A 22,703-nucleotide genomic window follows, 5' to 3' on the forward strand; every position below is an offset into this window, starting at 1 on the left:
ATGGCTCTATAGCGATAACTATAGCACCATTATGCAAATGGAGTCAGTAGCATGACCTTTGCACAGTGGTCCCAAAGCGTAGTGGGACATGTTTTGCTTGGAACATGTTGTATATTTGGACCAATGGGTAATGGGATGCCCATCTGGATGCCTTACAGTATACAGTGATTATCAGGATGCATTGTACTTGGAATACATTGCAAGTTGGAGCATATTGAGACATGTTGGGCACCAGCACACATTGAGTACTCGGATACATTTCTCATTGCGACGTGAGAATTGGGACCATTCTACGTCTCGATATGGACACATTGCATATCAGCCACATAGTGCATTAGGATATGTTGCACATTGGGATGCATTGTGGATTTGGATGTCTTATATGCTTGGGACACATTGCACTTTGGAACAAATACGTCAGGAGATTTTTTGGATCAGGACACGATGCTCAATAGGACATTTGTGCTGTGCTCTGTTCTACTTCATCGCATCTTACTAAGATGGTTGTAACTCATGTCAGCAACATAACTCTGACATTATTATAGCTTCTGATACAGGATCTTGGCTGTCATCTCTCTTGCCCTTACAGTTACAACAATGTCCACAACCTCTTTAGAAAAGATAGAAATTGATGGTGATACTTGTTTATAAGTTGTCTGTAGTGATAGTTGTCTAAAAGCTGTCATTTCCAGAACTGTCATCAACACCAGAGATATATGAGGGCAGCATTGCCCATGTTTCTTTGCTGCCTTTGTGAAGAACATGAGCTTTATGATAGGATGTTATTTTCTACCTTTGGGGAGGACAAGAGAGATGCCTTGTCTGCGTGGAGGAGATTGGTGTTGTTGCAGAGAGCCAGATGGTTTTGTTTGACACGTTGTCATGTCAAGGGAGATTTTATAAACTGAATCCTTTAAAGTTTGGATCAGCTGAACATCTAGAACAATAAAAGCAAAGGAATGGTATTTAGCCACTAGTTAATTGAACATAAGTGATTCCACAAGATTGGTGCTGTTTGAGGATAGGATGTAAAATAACACATAATACATAAAAAAATAAAATAGAATTTGAGTTTTTTTGTGGGGTAGGTGGTGGGTGTTTTGTGAATTTGGAAGCTGTCCCAATGCGACATTGTCAAGAAAGCAACCACCTGTGTTTAGTTTTTGAAAGATTTGTAGAGGAAATCCAATCTGGGTATATAGTGTAAACATACATAACAATGAACGGAGGCTTCAAATATATCATGTGGAGTCAAGTTATGGACAAGACAGCTGATGGTTTTGAGATGAACAGGAACAGTGAATCCATTCTGGGTTTCAATCCAAACTTCAAAGAAGTTCGCTGCACCCTATTACCCAAATGGTTTCAGTGCCTTGCACAGCTTTTTAAATGTTGGGCTAAAACTTGGAGCAGGTTCAATGCCCTACTGACTTAGGAATGACCCAGTCTGGGGCCCTGTTTACTCTGGATTATTTTACAAGCATGTTGCGTATATCCAGATGGTCTCTCCTGTTTGTTTGCTTGGAGGATTGAAACAGGTTTACTGCCCAGAGAATGTAAAGTGCGTTCATATTTATCTAACTGTTGGAGTAAATATCAGACATGTTTGAGGTTAAGATTCTTCAACTCTTTTGAATGGAACCAACCCAAAGGTAGCTCAGACAACTAGGCCACTTAGATATAGAGTGGGGATACTTCCCTATGGCCCTTCGGGTGTTTTGGGACCGACCTACAACTCCTTGAAGTCCTCTAGTTGGCCAAGAATGCCATCAACAGTCTGAAAAAGGTCTGGTCATCCACTGTCACCCAATACCTCTATGAAAAGGATCAAATGAAATGATTCAATCATAGTTATTTCTATTTGGATCATTTTTATAGCACAAATGTGGTTCCAGAACTAAATTTCAAAGAGAGTCTGGAGGATATTTGTTCTCCAGTACATGTTGTCCTTTGGCTCACATAATTTGTTTAAGAATCAACACAGTAGTGAGAAGAATGTGCCAGCAGTTAATAAAGTTCGGTTGATGAAAGTACTCATTCCTCTCAGCTGCATGCTATCTTCCCCTAATAATCTGGTTGGAAAATATTCTTCATAGAATCATAGAATCATAGAATAGTAGAGTTGGAAGAGACCTCATGGGCCATCCAGTCCAACCCCCCGCTAAGAAGCAGGAAATCGCATTCAAAGCACCCCCGACAGATGGCCATCCAGCCTCTGCTTAAAAGCCTCCAAAGAAGGAGCCTCCACCACAGCCCGGGGGAGAGAGTTCCACTGTTGAACAGCCCTCACAGTGAGGAAGTTCTTCCTGATGTTCAGGTGGAATCTCCTTTCCTGTAGTTTGAAGCCATTATTTCGTGTCCTAGTCTGCAGGGCAGCAGAAAACAAGCTTGCTCCCTCCTCCCTATGACTTCCCTTCACGTATTTGTACATGGCTATCATGTCTCCTCTCAGCCTTCTCTTTTGCAGGCTAAACATGCCCAGCTCTTTAAGCCGCTCCTCATAGGGCTTGTTCTCCAGTCCCTTAATCATTTTAGTCGCCCTCCTCTGGACGCTTTCCAGCTTGTCAACATCTCCCTTCAACTGCGGTGCCCAAAATTGGACACAGTATTCCAGGTGTGGCCTGACCAAGGCAGAATAGAGGAGGAGCATGACTTCCCTGGATCTAGACACTATACCCCTATTTATGCAGGCCAGAATTCTGTTGGCTTTTTTAGCAGCCGCATCACATTGTTGGCTCATGTTTAACTTGTTGTCCATGAGGACTCCAAGGTCTTTTTTGCACACACTGCTGTCAAGCCAGGCGTCCCCCATTCTGTATCTTTGATTTCCATTTTTTCTGCCGAAGTGAAGTATCTTGCATTAGTCCCTGTTGAACTTCATTTTGTTAGTTTCGACCCATCTCTCTAGTCTGTCAAGATCGTTTTGAATTCTGCTCCTGTCTTCTGGAGTGTTAGCTATCCCTCCCAGTTTGGTGTCATCTGCAAACTTGATGATAGTGCCTTCTAACCCTTCGTCTAAGTCATTAAGAAACTTAGACGAAGGGTTAGAAGGCATTGAGAGGAAAGGAGAAACTGGGGGCATTATACACAATCTACTTTACTGGGCTTCGAAAGCAACTATGTCTCATCATTCTTTTTAAACCAGCTGCTGATGGTCCTTGTTTGAACATCCTGCCCAATCTCTAATGTTTCCTACTTGCCCCTGAACATCCAAAGCAATAATGGCTATCTTACCCTCTCTTTGGACAAAAGGTGATAGAATTGTGTTTCACCCCTCCGAAACTAATGGATGACTCTAAAATTGAATTTCTGTAGCAAGCACACAGGACCCAAAGCTTGTAATTGGTTTCTAAGTCTGGATTATGTCTGACATGGCCTGTGGCTAAAAAAGTTAACTTGACTCTGAGCCTTAATCCAGGATAAGAACCGTCTCAACCTATTGGCAATAGTGATTTCACACAACACAATTATGGTGCTATGATTCCATTTTAACTGACAAGGCAACATCTTGGAGAATCCCAGTTTAGGGAGAGTTATGTAGGATTTCTGTCAGGTGTTCCGTGTGTTGTTGCTGTTGCTATTGTTGTGTGCCTTCCAAGTTATTTCTGAATACTACATACTACAGTTTCCTTGGCAAGATTTGTTTGCTGAGGTTTTTTTCTATTGCCTTGCTTTGAGATTGAGATAATGTATAACTTGTCTTAAATCCCTCAGTTCGTTTCATGGCCAAGTAAGGATGTTAACCCAGATCTTCATAAGTCCTAGACCAGGGGTCCCCAAACTAAGGCCCGGGGGCCGGATGCGGCCCTCCAAGGTCATTTACCTGGCCCCCGCCCTCAGTTTTATAATATAATATTTTTATATTATTTTTAATACTATAATATATTGTATATACATATAATATTGATAATATTATAATGTTATACAATATAATACTAATAATAATACCATATAATAATATTAATTATATGTTATATATTACATATAATATTACAGTATAGTGGTAGAGTTCAATATACAGTAGAGTCTCACTTATCCAACATTCTGGATTATCCAACACATTTTTGTAGTCAATGTTTTCAATACATCGTGATATTTTGGTGCTAAATCGTAAATACAGTAATTACTACATAGCATTACTACGTATTGAACTACTTTTTCTGTCAAATTTGTTGTATAACATGATGTTTTGGTGCTTAATTTGTATTAAAATTATAACCTAATTTGATATTTAATAGGCTTTTCCTTGATCCCTCCTTATTATCCAACATATTCGCTTTTCCAATGTTCTGCTGGCCCGTTTATGTTGGATAAGTGAGACTCTACTGTAGTAATATATAATGCTAATATTGTGCTATGCTAATAATATAATATATTGTATGCACATACAGCTGCTCTGAGTCCCCTTTGGGGTGAGAAGGGTGGGATATAAATGTAATAAATAAATGTAGTAAATGAATAAATAAATAATTTTAGACTTAGGCTTGCCCAAAGTCTGAAATGACTTGAAGGCACACAACAACAACAATCATAATTAACTTGACTATTTCATTGGCCAGTAGCAGGCCCACACTTTCCATTGAAATTCTGATAGGTTTATGTTGGTTAAAATTGTTTTCATTTTAAAATATTGTATTGTTCTTTCATTGTTGTTGTTGTTTTGCACTACAAATAAGACATATGCAGTGTGCATGGGAATTTGTTCGTATTTTTTTTCAAATGATAATTCGGCCCCTCAACGGTCTGAAGGATTGTGGACCGGCCCTCTGCTTTAAAAGTTTGAGGACCCCTGTCCTAGACCAACACTTAAAGCACTACACCATGCTTCCACCAATGCACTGCAAATCCCAAGTTTCGTAGGAAATCACCATGGCAGGTGAAGTAGAATCATGGTGCTATAATTGTGTTCTGAGAATTCCTAAATGCAGGCCAGGCTGCGTGGTGCATTTGGGAGCTGAAGTTCAAAACATCTGGAGTACGTCTGGCATAGTGTGAAACACTTTATGTCCAATTCTTTCTCTGCTGATCTCATGATGAGCTTAATAGTTGCCACAGGTTCACTCTTTTGAATGAATAAATGAAGCTTTATTTATATCTTGCCCCTTCTCCCAAAGGGACTCAGAGCAGCTTACAACTTTTATTCTTTTGACACTCAGCTGGTATTACCCCTTTTCAAGACTAGGGCAACAGGATCATCAGTATAGGTGGAAGCTCTTCCCTCTTCTTGCAATAGACTCACTGTTAACATCTGGAGTTTCTTGGCTTTGCTGCTTTTTTTTCTTGCTGTCACTTCTTGCTCATTTGCATCCTCTTAAAGTATGCAAGCAGCAGCAAGTATAAAGAGATTGCTCTTTCTGAGTTGGTGTATGTTTGGAGTCTGGAGGCAAGGTTCAAGCAAATGGCCTGGGCGAAAGCAGGCCTGCTAACACATACAAAGGGCCTACTGGGATAATTTGATCCAGTACCCATCTTCAAACCCTTAATCTCTTGGCTTTTTAGATGCCAGTAGATAGATTGCCCAGCGTTACTATTTCCAATTGCAGCTCGATGACCATTGATGATGATGATTATCATAATCATCATCTGGAAGCAAGCTGTTAAGATCAGGAGGCATGCCAAGGGCTCATTTTGTCAGGAATGGCCCCTTCCTGGCCTGTCTCTCATGCTCCCCTTTCTCATCTCCCATGGACTCAATGATTCTCATTTGCAAGCCCTGGCAAGAGAGGGCCTTGGGAAGAGCCATGTACTGGCACTATCACACTTCCTGCCACTTCAGGCTAAACTTCTCTTGTTCAGATAGTTTGGCAGAATTCATCAGGAAGGAACCAAGCTTATAACTAGCCATGCAGAGCTCTTCCTGCTGAGCTAATGGGCTGCCTGTCTTCCATTTGCCTGCTGGCTGCACAAAGGAATGAAAATAGATTATTTATGTCTTCTTTTAGAGGATCTGTGGTATCCCCTTGGAATAAAATCCACTTTTCTGATGGAATACATCACTGATTCTGCATATGAAGTTGCCTGCTGTTGTGCAGAGCAAGCAGGCAACTAGGCTGGCCAATTGGTTGAATCTGTCTCCCCTTTTTACTCAATGGTGGTAAATAGGTTGCTGTTTCTTCTGAGCAGCAGCAGGTGGCTCCTGTCTCAGTTGGATGGCAAATTCATTCCAAGTTTTAATCCAGGGTTTAAAGTAGCTCTCCAAAGTGCTGAAATTTCTTCCCAAGTAGTTTCAGCACCTTTAATAACTCCTTTCAAATTCAAATTACAAACCAGAGTAGATTCACCATCTCAATGGTATGGGATTAAGAAGTCTGGAGTCCTGGAACAATACAATAGTGTACAAAGCAGGATGTCCTACCTCTGAGGGCTCAGTGGGTTACTCTTAGCCTGATAGCCTGTAACAAACAAACAATTGTAAGGTACAATCAACAGTAGTATCAAAATATTACATGAATCTCTTTTCAGCCCTATCACTTCAGGGCCAGGCTTCTAACCTTAGAAGCCTGGTCCCCAGGCACTTGTGCTCCATTAGTGAAGCTGTGTACAAAGCTGCTATGTTAAAAGAAACCCAGGATAATCAGAGAGTAAATGAGGAAAAGGGAACCTCTTTTTAATCCTTCAATACTGGTCCGTTAGCAAGCTAGTGAGGGGCTTGGATCAAATGTACCAATTGAATGTGTCTAGAGAAGGGCAACCAGAATGATCAGTGGTCTGGTAACCAAGCTTTTTCAAGCATGACTTGAGGAGCTGGGCATATTTAGCTTAGAGAAGAAATGATTGAGAGGTGACATGACAACCATCTTTAAATATCTGAAAACATGTGTTCTACTGCTGCAGAAGTTAGAACATGAACCAAGGGATTCAAATTACAAGAGAAGTGATTCCAGATGAACATCAAAAAGAACTTCCTTATTGTAAGAATGGCTTGTCAGTGGAATAGACTCTCCATCTTCAGAGGTTTTGAAAGAGTGGTTGGATAGAAATATCTTAGGACTGTTTAAGCTGTGTATTTTTGCATGGCAGGAGGTTGTACTGAATGGCGCTTGCAATCCCTTCCAGCTCAAAGATTCTATTCTTCTATGAACTGTCAACAGTCCGGTTCTAGGGAAGTGACAGTCACTGGTTTGACTCAGTTCCCACCTTTCACTTGGAATGAGACTCAAGACACTTGCAAAGAGGTTTGCTGCTGGCAAGTATAGATCTTCTCCCCTTTGCCAGGTAGTGGTTCACGCTGCCAATCTCCAATCTCACAATAGGCTGGCCTGATGAAAGAACCTCTTCTGCTGTCCCACTATCATTTGGCTGTTTGAGACCTCCCAGCAGTGTTTTTTCAAAAACAGGGTTCACTTTCTATGGCAGATTTGGATTCTACTACATTGTGGTCTTTTCCTACACAATTGTGTAGATGGAGAAAAATATCAGCCAAATGTGGTTGTCTGGGGGAGATGTTGGGAAGCAAAAATTGCACCAGAAAATTGTGGTTCAAAATAATTTTTGCTGAGCAGTTATTCCTGTTGTTTCCTCTTTCAACAAACCCATAGAAGATCAGACTGGATTCTTTTGAATGGCAGGCAATTCACAGTTGCATCCTACCTCTCCTGCAGGTGCTGAATCTCCAAGCAAGGATCATTGCCATCTGTATTACTTCTCTCCACTTTGTCCCCAGGTGTTGCCTTGTGACACAATCCCTGATTTAGAATTGAGGATGCTGCTGAAAGGGATATAGTGGAACATTGACATCAAGCTTTGGTTGCCATGGCATTCAGGGTGTACCTGGCTCATTCTGTAAGATCGTTCTGCTTAATTAGCTTCCAGCTACCACCCTTGAAACGAGATGCAGAGTGGAATGATCAAACAGGGAAGGCAGGCTTGAGTGATCTATTAAGCCAAGTTTAGTTGAGCTGTAGCTAGAAGGGACCCCCTAAGGGTCATGGAATAACCAATCCAGCCTGCTGTCATGCAGGAATTCATAACTAAGGCACTGTTGAAAGATGCCCGCCCAAACTTCTGATTAAAGAGCTCCAAACATATCTTACAATAAAATATTCTTCCCAATGCTATTTCTTTTCTTCTAAATTGAAACAGTTGAAAGGTATACAATTGCAAAAATCACCAGAAATAGAATCACAGTGGTGCAATGATTAAAAAGTGATGCAGCCTGGAAGACGGCACATTAACCAATGATATGCCTCTGGTCTCTCGATTCTTGGATAGAATCCAAGTCATTGATGGTGAACATTATGTCGCACACACCTATTAGATTGCGAAACTGTTAATTATTAAATACCACCACCAATAATAATAATCTGACATCAGTCAACAATAATAGCAAGGGTCTTTTTTTCTTTTCAGGTGGGATGGCAGCGTTGGGTTCCATGGAGAGTAACTGCTGCATTGACTGGGGAATGGCGAATCTGTGCAGGCATGCATCTGGGTTGTCAAGGAGAGCTGGAAGAAATGATCTAACTAATGAAAATGGATCTGAGGAAGCTGAAGCACATCTGGCTGTGAACTTGGTGATTGCTTGAAAGTAAGAACACAATACCTGTCCTCTGTTTCCGTTGTTCAGTCTCACTGTGGGTTTTAGCTGCTGCTCCTCATAAGGGAACCAAATTGTCCATAGTCCATACACATCAGTAACAAGTAATATCAGGATGTGAAGCTCAGAGTTTTGTCTCTTCTTGCCCTTCATATCTTCACAACACAGACCAGCTTATTCTCTCATTCTGCCCTACATCTCCTCATAACAAATTAGCTTAACACCTGCCTGCATCTATCTACTACAGCTTCCCTCAAGAGCTGTAGCTGAATTGAGTTGGAGTTTTTTTTCTTTTTGGCTGAATGCAATTGCTTGCCTGTTTGCAGAATTAAATCAGGAGAGCACGGCTGTGAAAGCCAAATGGGATCCATGCATCAGCAAACCCCCTGCTGCAAATGCCACCAAAAAAAGGTCACCGAACCCAGGATGAAATCTGCCCCCAGGGCTGCGTTTTGTTTGCAAGCTAATTTGCATGTTAAGCTCATATGACTCAATCCACAACAGCACACCTACCTTGTTTGACAGCAAGTAATTAGACTGGGTATTTGGTGTTTTACAATTCTCCATGCTCGCAGCTCGATTTGGTTTTATTTCCTGGGTTTCAATTAAGACATTAACACATTTTGCGATTCAGAAAAATGTAAACAAACAAAAAAGAGAGAGTGTGTGTTTTTCCAACAGGTGAATTTGAAATATGTTCTATTATTTCAGAAGACAAATAGAGAAATAGAGAAAGTGTTTTCATTTTCGAGATGTGTGTTTGTGTGTGTGTGTGTGTGTGTGAGAGAGAGAGAGAGAGAGAGAGAGAGAGAGAGAGGAGAGAGAGAATTTGGTATCTTCATCTTTAGCAGCTCATTGGTAAAGGTTGTGTGGAGACTTGTTTGGAAGAAGAATCAAGCATTACTTTATGAGTAGCAATAGCACGTCCTAGGAGCATGGATCGCCTTGAGCTTCCAGCCAAGTGGTACTCTGTTCTTGGCTTGGTCATGGGCAGTTGGCATGCCTAAGTGGACAACCACCAGGGAATATGCCATTATGTTGCAATAGCTGTGTTAAGGGTTTTGGGGTTTTTTTTTGGTAATGATGCAGGAGTGTAGGTAAAGTGGAGCAAAGTAAGGATATTGCACCTCCAAATATGAATATTGCCCTTCCAAATGAATGTTTTCTTCCCTTCCTTGTACGGAATGAAATGCTGAAAATCGTTCACAGCTAGAACTCTTCTTTCTACTGCATTCACATTGCCTTTGCTTGTATATTTATTTATTTATTATTTATTTACAGCATTTATATTCCACCCTTCTCACCCTGAAGGGGACTCAGGGCGGATCACATTGCACACATAAAGGCAAACATTCAATGCCATGACATAGAACAGAGACAGAGACAAGACGCAGGCACCGGGCTGGCCTCAAACTCATGAACTCTTGGTCAGAGTGATTTGTTGATTTGCTGCAGCTGGCTTGCTTTCCAGCCTGCTCCACAGCCCGGTCCTTTTACTTTGGCAGTCTAAATGTGCAACTAAAGTTTCAAATAACAGCAATGTATGGGATTGAAATAAGAATTCATGGAGGGAATACTCTCATTTTGACCCATCTATAGCTTTGTCACTACTCTAAGGTGTAACAAATGGGTTCCCTTGCTACATGGAAAATAGGCTCTAGAATCCTTATCAACATTATGGTCAAATTTTATGATCTGTGCAGTATCATGGCACTGACCTGAAGGTGTAGGGTATATTTCAGAGGAAGGAGCTGGCAAAACCTCTTATGAATATATCTTGCCTAAGAAAACCCTATGGAACTCATGGGGTTGCCTTAAGTCGGCTGGTGACTAAAAGGCACGTACAGACACAAGCCCTACTGGATAATTTATGGTCTAGTCTGGCAGTTCAAAGATATAGACGTGACTAGGAACAGAGCAGGGAATAAGCGTTCCTATTAGCAACAGGCTTTGATCTTCTCCTTCCATTAGGATGAGAGATGGGTCACTCTTTTGCAGCTCAGGTTTTTTTTTTGGTTCTGCACTACATAGTCCTAGAAAACCATCTTCCAGTGGTCTCTCCCTGGGAGCAGGATGCACCTTGGCCTTCAAAGGTTATTATCAGGCCATCAAGATTTACACTGTTAGCCCTGGGATGGTATGATTAGATATCATTTTTAGAGGGCCATGCTTACTATTTCATGTGGAGGAATAAATAACAATTACAAAAGGGTTGTGGTGCTTTCCTGTATTGTACATCAACTACTGCACCCATCTTTTCAACAAAGCTTGGACTATACCAGTGATGTGGACCAGTTTTTGATATTAAATGAAGCCTTCTAAAAGCTTTGGATAGTAGCCAGTTCCAACTCAGCACATGATGGGTTGGTGTTTCTACTATGTAAAATGCTTAAGACCCTTCTTTCAGGCCCACCATCTTCATAGCAGATATAGGGATTATGACTTTCTGAGTTATTATTTTTTATTTCGTGTCAAAAGCATTGGTACAGCAAATACATTTCAAATAATGGAAATAAAATAAAAAAAGAAAGAAATCACAAGCAACTAAATAGTTTTGGACCAAAAGCGGGCAACAGCAACCGCATTGTCTGTAGCTTTAAACAACTCCTCCTCCGTACATGAGGCAGGGCATTGTGGACAAGCATACATATGCTGAGTTGTTTGTTCAGCTCCACAGTCACACAAGGTGGAGGATTCCTCCAGGTAGTGCCACCTTGCCAAGTTGTCTTTTGATCTGCCCACTCCGCTTCTGAGTCTGTTCAGGGACTTCCAAGTTGCCCATTCCTGATTTGCCCCTGGAGGAAGACCCTCTTGGGGGGCCATCCAGTTAGAATTGCCAGGTTTAGCTGCCCAGAGGGACACCCTTGCTGTTGCTGGAGGAACATCAAGAGGAGTGGTGGTTCTCATGAAGCCCTTCCTTGATTTGAGTCTGGTGGGAGGAGGGTGATAGCCATGCAGTGGGTGGCTTTCACAATGTTTGACCTTATTTCTCTCGCAGTTAGCAGCAACTTCCCGTCGCACATCAGGAGGGGCAATGCCAGCTAACTTGTAGAGTTTATCAACAGGTGTAGGTTTAAGGCATCCCGTGATGATTCTGCATGTTTCATTCAGTGCTATGTCTACCTGCTTTGCATGGGCGGACTTGTGCCAAACAGGACAGGCATACTCTGCAGTTGAGAAAGACAAGGCCAGGGCTGATGTTCTTATTACTTGTGAGTGATTGCTCCAAAGCATTGTCACTCACTCCCTAGAGAAGCTAGATGGCTGTCTCCGTTTATCAGCATGTTTACATAGTTTCATAGCAAGACTGTAGTGAGCACCAGTTTGGTACAGTGGTTTGAATGTTGGACTCTGCCTTTGGAGATCAGGGATTGATTCCCTGCTTGGCTATAAAGTCCACTGGGTACCTTTGGGTGAGGGACACTCTCTCAGCTCAAAAAATCTCCATGATAGATTCTCTTTTTGCCATTAGTCATAAATGACTTGAGAGCACACAACGACAAGAAGAAAAAAGACTATGTAGTAGTACCCTTACTGAATACAGAAGAGTTATAGATCCAAAATTCTAAGTTATGAATGCATATAACTGCAGTACTGAATACTAGCCAATAATAGTGATTATGATGATGACAATGACGATGATATGGGAAGCATACTTAGCATGCATTTGAATTCACTCTTCCCCTTTGCAGCTTCTGACCAAGTGCTCTTGGTGAAGCCACAAACTTGATGCTCATTTTTTATTCATCACACTTTACAAGCTGCAGTACATTGGCTTAAAAAGGGAAGCTGGCTATGCTACAGCCATGCCTATTCCCCAAAGTGCTCCTCCTGTGTTTCTTCTTTCTTCCATGACACAGAAGTTGACTCTTGAGCTGAGGTCAGGGCCTTGCCCTGTGCAAGGAATCCTGAGTGCTCCACAATTACCCAGGGAAAAGTCTTCTGTAAGCGTTTCCTATCTGCAGGCAGAACAGATGCAACAATGCTATGTTGCATCTATTGCAATCGAGGTATGATCTCAGTTGGAGTTTTCCAAGGTGCTAGTTTACATTATTCAAATGAATGTGAACCATCACAGTGAAAGTCTATAGGAATATCCAAATTGTATTGAAATACCAGCCATTAGGATTTCTGGGAGTTGAAGGCCAAAACATCTGGGAACCCACAGGCTGAGAACCACTGGTGTAGATGTTCTATCAGTCTTCTTCATATGATGCATGGACGGAAGCACCACTGGATACACATTCGTACCAATTGAGAGGTGGGGCATGTGTGTGAATAATAATAGAAATGTAAAAGATGTGGACAAGGTGATGGAAGGGGGATACATTTACTTCCAACAATGGTCCTAAAGAGTGGATAGTGAACAAAGGTGGAAGATAGGATCTATATGAAGCCAAAATAAATGTATGGAAGAAGGCCTTGGTCTGATTTGCGATATGGGCCAAGGGCCAGAAGAGAGATGTAAAAAAGCTGAAAGAAGAACCTACATGTGACTAAGATGTCAAGTTGTGTTATTAAATGTGTAGTGTGCCAAATAACCATTGTCCCTTTTCAAACTGTGGGAATTTTTGGATATATCTTAATTTACCTGTTTCTCTTCCCAGTCTTTCTTTGAAGATTTTTTTTTTGTTCGGAGACCACTGTTTGGAGGTCTAAGATGGAATGTTTAGGAAAGCTGAACAGTGTCACAACATTTTTTTAGTATTCCCATTTTAAGTGTCTGATCTGTGTCCATGTATCTTTGGTGTACAGACTGGTCCATTTGCATGCCTGAAGAAGCAGGGTTGAGAATGCAGGTAAAATATTCAAAGCACCAAAAATCCTGCTTGCTTTGATGGGAAGCCTCTCTGTAATTTCTTTCTAAGTTTATGCTTTTGCTGTGAACATTCCCAAAATAGTAAAATGGGTGCCAGAATTCCATGGGATGGATGGTGGTTGGCTGATAGGGTTGTGCAATCCCTGTAAACCTTGACCTGTTTTGTGTCCCGACTATCTGTGAGGGACCTGATCTGTTTTTTGGGAGCCTCCCAAAATTGGGAGGGCAGACATCTGTTTTCGTTCTGAAGTACCAAAAGAGCCATTTTCTATTGGCCCTTTATGGGGAGGAGGCTTCCCAGGCTACCCTTCTTGTCATAGGTATTTACGATGTTTCTACTCTAGAAAAGAGGCACTCAGCTGCAGACAGAGGCGCACTGTAAGAAGGCTTCTTACATGTTTCTCTACTCTAGAGGAGAGGTACTCAGCTGCAGGCAGGTGCACAAACTAAGTTAAGACCTGGTTGTGGGACCAGGCATTCGAACAATAGTAGCAGCAATAACTACCATTATGTGTGTTGAAACTCAATGATAGACCCAGTATGTTAGACTCAGAATGTGCCAATCTGTATATTTATAAGTGCATTTTTATGAATGTTTAATGTATTTAATTTTAATTGATTCATAATGTATTGTATTATTTTTATATATGTGCTTTTATTGTAAGCTGCCCTGAGTCCCCTATTGGGTGAGAAGGGCGGGATACAAATACTGTAATAAAATAATAAATAAATAAGCTTTCTGGGCCTGCACGCCACACTCTCTCTCTCCAAGGCAAGGAGGCAAGGCAAGCTTTGTTTCTTACTCTAGAGGAGGTGCTCAGCTGCAGGCAGGCACACATACTTTTTGGGCCTGCACGCAAAACACACACTCTCCAAGGCAAGGAAGGAAGGAAAGTTCTATTTCTTACTCTAGAGGAGGTGCTTTGCTGCAGACAGGCATGTGCACTTTCTGGGCCTGCATGCCACACACACACTCTTTCCAAAGCAAGGAGGTTGCACATGAAAAGCAGGCGAGGGGCCAGGATTGGCTCCTGCTTGTTTTCATGTCAACCTGATTTTTGTACCAGGCGGGGGTTTCCTGTTACATGCTCTCGAAGGTAATGAAAGTAATGAAAGAACGGATGTAACAAAGGAAAACGGCATCCACACACAACTCTATTGGCTGACCCCATTCATCTTCAGAGTTTTTTTCCCTTCCTTTTTGTCCATTTGCTTGGCTCTGACAGCCGAATGTCAGGCTGCCAGTTCCACACATTTTGCAGCATAATGCTGTCTTGCTAAAAATCGATGTTGAAGAAATGCTTGTTATAAGCATACATTTCTGGCATGGCCTAAGCTGAACTGTGATATGTGAGGAATTGAGGAAGGGCTCTCCCTCTATCCAAGAAAGAAAGAAAAGTTAACAGTGGCTTCTGCTATGGCATTTTATTTCATTGATAAACTACAATTGAGGACCAGGAAGTGTTTGTTATCATAGGATACTCTCTTAGTACAGACCCTGGGCAATGTCTGACTTGAACAGCATCCCGTCTGATCTGTTGGGCGTATAAGAAAAGAATCTCAGCTTCTATAAAGCTCATAAAGAAATGGAATATTCCTAACTCTCCAGCTTGCTTTGGTATTCTGAGAAGACTGTTTTGCTTCTGTAGCTCTTCAAAATAGTCTGCTTTGGCTCAGACATTTTTCAAAGTAGATACGTGCACATCCTGATCTCTGAAACCTTGTTCCTCAATGGATCACTGTGGAAGTGCATGGATTTTTTCTAAACATGACACCTCTCTTTTAGGAAGTAAAAGCTGCACCTTCTCTCAAAGAAGCAGCATCAACCTTTTCTACCTTCTTCTGCCAACAGGCATTTGGGGAATAGTAAGGGCCAGGCTTTGGAGAAATTGGGTGGGGTTTGGGTGGGGGATATGAGTTTTAAAGGTCATTTTAGTGTATTTATTGTATTTTAATTCTTTTTTTACTACCCTGCTACTATGTAATTTTTTTTAAATTTTAGATTGCTCTTTGTTTAGTGTCGATTGTTAGCTGCCTTGAGTTTCCACGGGGAGAAAGGCGGGGTATAGATAAAGATAAAGATAATAATAATACAGTCCAGCTGAGTAATTTTGTTAAATTTTACAGTAATATGGATTTAGAGCAGTGTTGTAGCTCAGCAAGCGACTGAGGATTTTTCTGATTTTTCTGACCTTTCAGAGAATGAGTCTGTCAGTGTTAGGAGAGAGTTGCAGCTTGATGAGGCCAATGTTTTGGATTCCAGTACTGGTTCCCAGGCAACAGGGGAAACAGGGGAAAGTGAAAATCCCAGGTCCCCTGGGAAACGTCCTTCATCTGATGGGGAGTTTTCATGAGAAGCTAGATTAGTCTTGAGCATGGAGGGAGTGAAAAATAGACTAATTGATGCTCTGAGTGAATCTGTGAGAAGACCTTGAAACCCAGGTGCATTTGCCATGATGTCATGGCTACTTGGTCAGGCTTAAATTAGGGAGTTCTGGTTTCAGGCCTTTCAGAGGAGACAATGTTGCCATAGGGATGACTGGCTCTGTTGTCTCTGCTCTCAAGTCCACGATTCAAGTATTCTCAAGTTTCCTTTTCTGGTTCATGCCTTTGTATCCTTGAAGGGTTTACCTTGGAAAAGTTCTTGCTTTCGTGTTTCTATATACAATTGTTCCATTCAATTAGTATAAACTTTGTAACTTTCCCACAGAAGTATTCACCTCTTTTATGCTTTGTCTTTAATGGTAGGGCTGCAACACCTCCAGCTAGAATCCTGTTAATGATATTCATGTGTGCAACTCAGGAGGCAGCACATGCATTATGTTATGCATGCTGTGAACAGGGTGCAAAGGGCTATTCACTACTCCCTAGTGCACCAGTCAAAACCTCTCCTACTCTGGCAGTTGAATGGGGGTTCTGCTACAGCCATTCAACTGCCAAGATAGAGGAACGAAGGGGGAAGAAATGCAAGGAGGCAGCAGGGACCATATCCCAACTATAGTTCTTCAAGGAAGTGAAATAAAGCTCTGAGTGATTATCTTTCTCTTCCTTTCTCTACAGAACTATTGCTTTGAATGGCAAGCAGAATTCTCTGCTTGTTGGTTCCTCCTCCTCAATTGCTGAATGTCTGTAGCAATGGCCCTGTGTGAGAGAGAACACAGAACTGTGTATATAGAATGATTGTCCTTTTTGCCTCTTTAACCCCAGAAGAGATACCTGAGGTCCATTGAGCATCTGTCCCACTTTGAGTCCTCTAGCCAGTTTACCATTTGCCTTCACAGGTGCCTTCTGGTGGAACCATCTGGGGTCCATGCACACTGATGCCCTTTGGGTAGCACCATATGTTCCCAATATCTCTTTGGCAATGATCCAGAGGAGGGCATTTAATGAGGCGGCACCCGCTCTGATGGCATGCTCTTCCAATCAAACCCTTGACACACACGAGCTGTCCTTGGTGTCTGGCACAGGTTGAAACATATTTATTTGAGCCAGCCTGCCTGCCTAACTCTTTATGCAACCCAACAGCTAGCTCGTCGACTTCAAAAGGAATGCATGTATTGTCTTCTCTGTTTTGTGTAGCATGTATATTTTACATTTTATTGATGTAGGCTGCTTTGAAATTTTAGGATATAAGTAATACATCTGTATTTGTGAATAAATAAATGCCAGGCGCATAACCAGAGTTCGTTTCCTCCGATGACGTTTCTAGTTTAATGCAACACCTTTGCCCTTGCCTTTCTTCCCAAGCTTTCATAAAGAACCAATTTGCCTGGGATACAAGTGCATCAATTACAGGGGACTGCTGTTGTACTTTGTGTTTATTTTCAGACTCACGCAGCGTGCCTCACATTTGAAGCTTCTCTCATCCTCCAGAGTTTAAGGGGAAGTACATGCTCTGTTCCCTCCCTCCCCTTTACACTAGACTCTAGCACCCAGGGCATCAGGTGGCAGTGAAACGAAAGGATTATCTATTTTATGGGCTTTAATTAGCACTGAAATATTAAATGGCTATCAGATACCCAGGCTAAATGAATTGGAACCAGATGTTTCTAGGAGTTAGATTGACAGAGATGTGGCTATTTACACATTGTTAATGGGTCATTACCTTGGAATCAGGAAAGGCCAGCGTAACTGCCAATAAATAGATGCTGAGGATTAGAATATACCAGGTGCAGGTTGCTTGTGTTCGATCAGAGGGGCAGGAGGGCATTTCCCTAGTAGTCGGTGGGAAAGGAAGCAAAGGTGTGAAGGACAGACAGGGAAAGCAGTCTCAAATCCTTTTGGTTATTTTTCAGTGGGTTGGCAAGGAGAGCGGGAGGTTCTGTGTGTATGTATACAGTTTAGACTCACATGCATCTGATTTCAAGGCTTTTATGTTCCGGACTGACGGCGATACATCTTCAAAGGCAAGTGGTGTGCACAGCGACTTGTCTGCGATAATTAGCCCATGTTCAGATGAAAACGCACACCACATCCAAGGTCTTGCCTCACCTTCAAAGGGTGTCACAGCTGTTAACCAGAAACACTTGGTGCTATGTCAAATGCATGCGGGCCCCCAAAATAACTCCAGGCTCCTTAATTTGGGCTTTGTTCTCTGCTGGCACATCTCATGTATTTCTACTGGCCTTGGGTGAATTTGGGACATGCCGTTGGGCTGTGCATGTAGATTTGGGAGTGGCAGTCAAAGGAGAAACTCAACAACATAAGCATTGCCATTGCAACTATAAATCTCCAAATGAAGAGATGGGAATTCATTCTGGAATAGTAGCCATTTCCTCCTCTGAGCATTTTAACCTACTATTCCTCTATAGTCATATTATCATTGATTGATTCATACTGGATTGAGCACCCTCAAAAATCATTGCTCTCTTCATTCATGCAGTTGAGCCAATTCACCAATTAATGGTTCCACAATCATACTTTTGCACTTTCCTGCACTATGGCTGTTCCTTAACTTTGCAATTTTTAGTACAATTTCACAATTCAGACATTTTAAAACAACAAAAAAGGCAAATATAACTGTAAAATACAAAATGAAAGGAAAACAGGCAGTATGAGAATAGCAAAAGGGAGGAAATGGGGGTGAAAGATAATTTTGCCCTGGTACCACATTACTGCAGTCATGCCAGCACAGAAGGGAAAGGGACTCATTGCACCAAGGTTAGTGATGGAAACATTGTGGGGTTGGGTGTGACTGATAGGTTTTATCCATTAATATCTAGTGACAAGATGTGGGGTTGGAGATCCTGACACAAGAGAATCATGGAGCAGGAGGCTGCAGTTTGCATGCAGTGTTGTGTAATAGCCTGCAGAAGAGAAGGTTGAGAGGAAACATGATAGCCATGTATAAATATGTGAGTCTGTCATACAAAAGAGAGAACAGGCTTGTTTTCTGCTTCCCTGGAGACTAGGACTCAGAGCAATTCAGAGTTCAATAACAGGAAAGGAGGTTCCATATGAACATCAGGAGGAATGTTCTGACTGTACGAACTGTTCAGCAGTGGAACTTTCTACCTCGGAGTGTGATGGAAGCTCCATCCTTGGAAGCATTTAAACAGAGGCTAGATGTCAATCTATCTGGGATGCTTCGATTGTGCTTTTCCTGCATGGCAGGGTGTGCTGTCATGCCTGGGGCTATAACTCTTAGCGAAAGAGGCATGGACGTGACATCTTTCCCCAGGGGATTGCTTCTTGCCCTCCTTTAGGGAAACTGGAACTCCCAAGGACTGTAGATAACTCAAAACTGGTTTTATTGTTCACAAAAGGTTATTCCTTTAAGGCAATAAGCTGGAAGTTTCAAAGGGTAAAGGAAAATATACATTACAATCTTTGGTTGTCTTAAGTCCAAGGAGCTCTGCAGCTGAGAAGCTTTTCCAGGTCCCTCTTTCTCAATGGCTGTGAATGCCGGAGCAATCCCCAGCCTCCGTCCAAATGTTTGAAGACACAGTCTTCCTTTGGTGCCAAAGAACTGATTTGAAGGTGCTTGAGACTCCTCAACGTCGTCCAGGTTGGCCCTGAAGATGAAGCATAAGTCTCAAGGGTAAGAACCTCAGAATTGGTGCTGAGAGGTAACTTAATCAAGGGCTTTTAGAGCCAAGTCTCTCTCTCACGTCCATCTGGTAGAAAGCTTGATGGTGGAATGAAAAAAGGAAACACTGTCCTACTCCAGGAAGAGGTGGAGCCAAACAATTGAGCTGAGGAAGCAATATAACTGGTGCAAACAACATTGATTGACAGCTACAAATAACCAATCAATCCAACTACATTTACAGGGTAAAGGCAAAATCAGGCATGATACAATTCAAATCTTGCAACTTACAGTTCGACATATAGATGGCGCCACTCACGCCGTCACACAGGGGGTTGGACTAGATGGCCCATGTGGTCTCTTCCAACTCTGATTCTATGTTGCCAAAGGTGACAGTCCAGTTATAATGCCAGTTTCCCTGCCTTATGTACTAAAGCCCTTAGTCCTGTTCTCAGCACCATACATGACATCACTGCAATGTCTTTTTTTTAATATGTTTTTTATTGTAGATACCAGCGAAACAACAACAAAATCCATCAACATACACATCCAATCACATATTCTCGGTAACATTACACTTGTTAGTTCCACTTTTATCTCCCATTTATGTCCAGTAGTTTTCTGCCCCTTCCCCCTCCCCCTCCCTCTGGGAACAGTACTTTCTTCCATTCAGATATTATTTTAATTGATCAATCGTAAGTAGAGAATGATTCAATTCTTTATATTTTCTTTGTCTTTTGCCTTTATCTATCAATCTACCCCATTTCAGCTCCCAATTCTTTTTGATTCGGCCTGATATATATTTAGTTCTCCTTTCAAGGATATAATCCTGAAGCATAAAATCAGCTAGGTATTCATACCATTTTTTAACTTCCCACTTTGTTTGCTCTTTCCAACCTAAGGCAACTGTTGCTTGAGCGGCAACTAACATGTATTTTATAATTTCCCCCCAGTCCTTAGTAATTTTGTTCTTATCTAATTTCTGGATGAAGAATTCTTTATTTTTCAAAATCAATTTATGTCCTGTTAAATCCTCAATTTCCTTCTTTACCTTGTTATAAAAATTTTGTACTTCATCACATTCCCACCACATATGAATATAAGATCCAGTTTTCCCACATCCGTGCCAACACAATTTTGTGGTTGATTTAGTTATATAAGCTAATTGGATTGGGGTTCTATACCATTTAGTCAGTATTTTCCTTTGGGTTTCTCTTATCCTTATCTGCTTGATTTTTTTAATTGAATTGATCCAGTATTCGATGTCAGAGTCGTTAATATTCATGTCCTCTTTCCATATCTCGGCCAATGTTTGTTTCAATTTATATTGTTTTTCAGTTAATATCTTATAAATAAAACCCATCAGGCCTTTTTCCTTTTCTAATTTCCATTTTAAAATTTGGTCAAAATCTGTTTCTGGACCTTCCTTTTTCTTCCAATTCATAATCCTTTGTTTCAGTCCACTCCAAAGAAGCCAGTTACTTTGCCCACAAATGTCTTTTATCATTTCCCAATCCTTAATTGTCCCATCTGGGTTTAAGAGGTCTTTTATCAATTTCATTCCATTTTGTTTAAAATTTATCGCTTTACCAAATATCTGTTCCTTTTTATTATTTAAAAACCCTATTGGGAGTATATCTACTTTATTTATTGGCAGTTTACCTTGCCATTTTTTCCAGCACTCCATGGATGAGATCATTGGCCCTCCTTTAACTTCTTTTAGAATTTTATTATCTACCCATCCTTTTAAACATAGGCAATTGTGCCATCCGTTTATTGTTTTTTCGATTCTGACCCATCTTCTTGAGTCATCAAAATCTAATTCTAACAATCTTGTTAATTGGCAGGCTTCATAATAGTCTTGTAGATTGGGTGCCCCCCATCCTCCGTTCTGTTCTGAGGAATAGAATACTGAATTGGGAATTCTATTTTTATTTCTACCTGTTATCCAGGTTTTTATTGAGTTGTCCCATTTCTTAATTATTTTACTGGGGATACTATATGGAAGGGCTTGAAATAGGAATAGAAATTTGGGGAGAACCATCATTTTGACTATCTTAATTTTGTTTGACATATCCCAGTTCCGATTATTCCAATTACCAATTTGATTGTTTACTTTTTATGAAAAAAAGTAAACTGCAATGTCTTTCTAACGTCTTCTTGTTTCTCATTCAAAATTGACACCAGTTTGCCTATCAAATCTTACTGTCTTCACCAATGAAGCTAAGGGCCTTACAAGTGTAGCAAGGTATACTCTGGTCTGTATTGGATATGCCAGAAGGTATACTCTAACCAATAAACAAAGATCCAGGAAATCGGAGGGTGAGACAATGGCTGTTTATACCAGTGAGCCATTAGTCTGTTACCAGTATATCACAGAAGTTGACAGTCTATTAGTTGCAGAAACTTAACTCTGCAAGGCAGCAAGTGAGGCCAGGAGTTATCTCCTATCTGGAGGAGACTCCTCAAATGAAGAAGGGGGAAGAGGGGACTCAAGACAACTGGCCCCAGTTAGAGCCAAAGGTGACTGACATCTCTGTCCCAGCAGTGGATCCTGGAGCATCTCATGTAGATCTTGAAAAGTAGGAGTCAGACCTACAATCCATTTCTGGATAGAGACAAAAGCAGCAGTAAAACAACAACAAAAACAACAAACAAACAATAAACAGCAGGATGTGCCTTGGTGGACTTTAAAGGAAATGCAGAGCTAATTAATCCAGCTGTGATGCTTTAACAGTTAGCTTATACATTGGCACAGCCAAGGCCATGTCTTTGCGGGAAGAGAACAGTTCCGCTATCTCTGTTCGGCATCATAGGGCATTTCCTCCTCTCTTGCTTTCTGACCTTTGATTTGCTCCTTGGACTATTGCCCCCTTCTTAGCTTTGGAGTCTTCTTTAGACTGTTTTTTCACGCTGAGACCCTGGATTGTATTGATCATGTTTCTGATCTCATGAACCCGTTGTGTTTGAGCTTGCTGTGGCATGGCTTCTCCGGTGCTTGTTCTCTTAAACTGGAGGTGCCCTCTTCAAAGCATTTACTGAAATAGGACACTGAGTAATGTAATGTGTGTGTGTTTGTTTAAATGGAGTCTTCCATAGGCACAAATTGTAGCCACTTGCTGTAAGCATTCACAGCAAAGGAACAATTGTGCCACAGCAAAGGTTCTCATAAGAATAGAAGAGAAGCTAAGTGCAGGAACAGATGCTACACTTGAGGTAGGAGATTGAATCTAGCGAGTGAGTTATGTAGGTATTTAGCCAAGTGCTCTAGGATAATTCAACAGCCATTGGGGGCTCTTCCAGACTTGTCCAAAGAAGCA

The 22,703-nt window shown here is 41.4% G+C and overlaps 1 protein-coding gene across 3 annotated transcripts in view; it reads left to right on the plus strand.

Annotated features, from left to right (window-relative positions):
* LOC100562035 (leucine-rich repeat and fibronectin type III domain-containing protein 1-like protein) overlaps positions 1–22,703 on the plus strand; it is a 131,005-nt gene that overhangs the window by 63,728 nt on the left and 44,574 nt on the right. For 2 of the 3 annotated variants that reach the window (XM_062962530.1, XM_003222868.4), the window contains exon 2: positions 8,350–8,527. The exons of the other annotated variant lie outside the window; for it this stretch is intronic. The gene's annotated coding sequence lies outside the window, so the exon portion shown is untranslated. The remainder of the gene's footprint in view (positions 1–8,349; positions 8,528–22,703) is intronic. 3 annotated transcript variants of the gene reach the window in all.

This window comes from Anolis carolinensis, unplaced genomic scaffold (assembly GCF_035594765.1).
Source record: "Anolis carolinensis isolate JA03-04 unplaced genomic scaffold, rAnoCar3.1.pri scaffold_10, whole genome shotgun sequence".
Taxonomy (NCBI): Eukaryota; Metazoa; Chordata; class Lepidosauria; order Squamata; family Dactyloidae; genus Anolis; species Anolis carolinensis.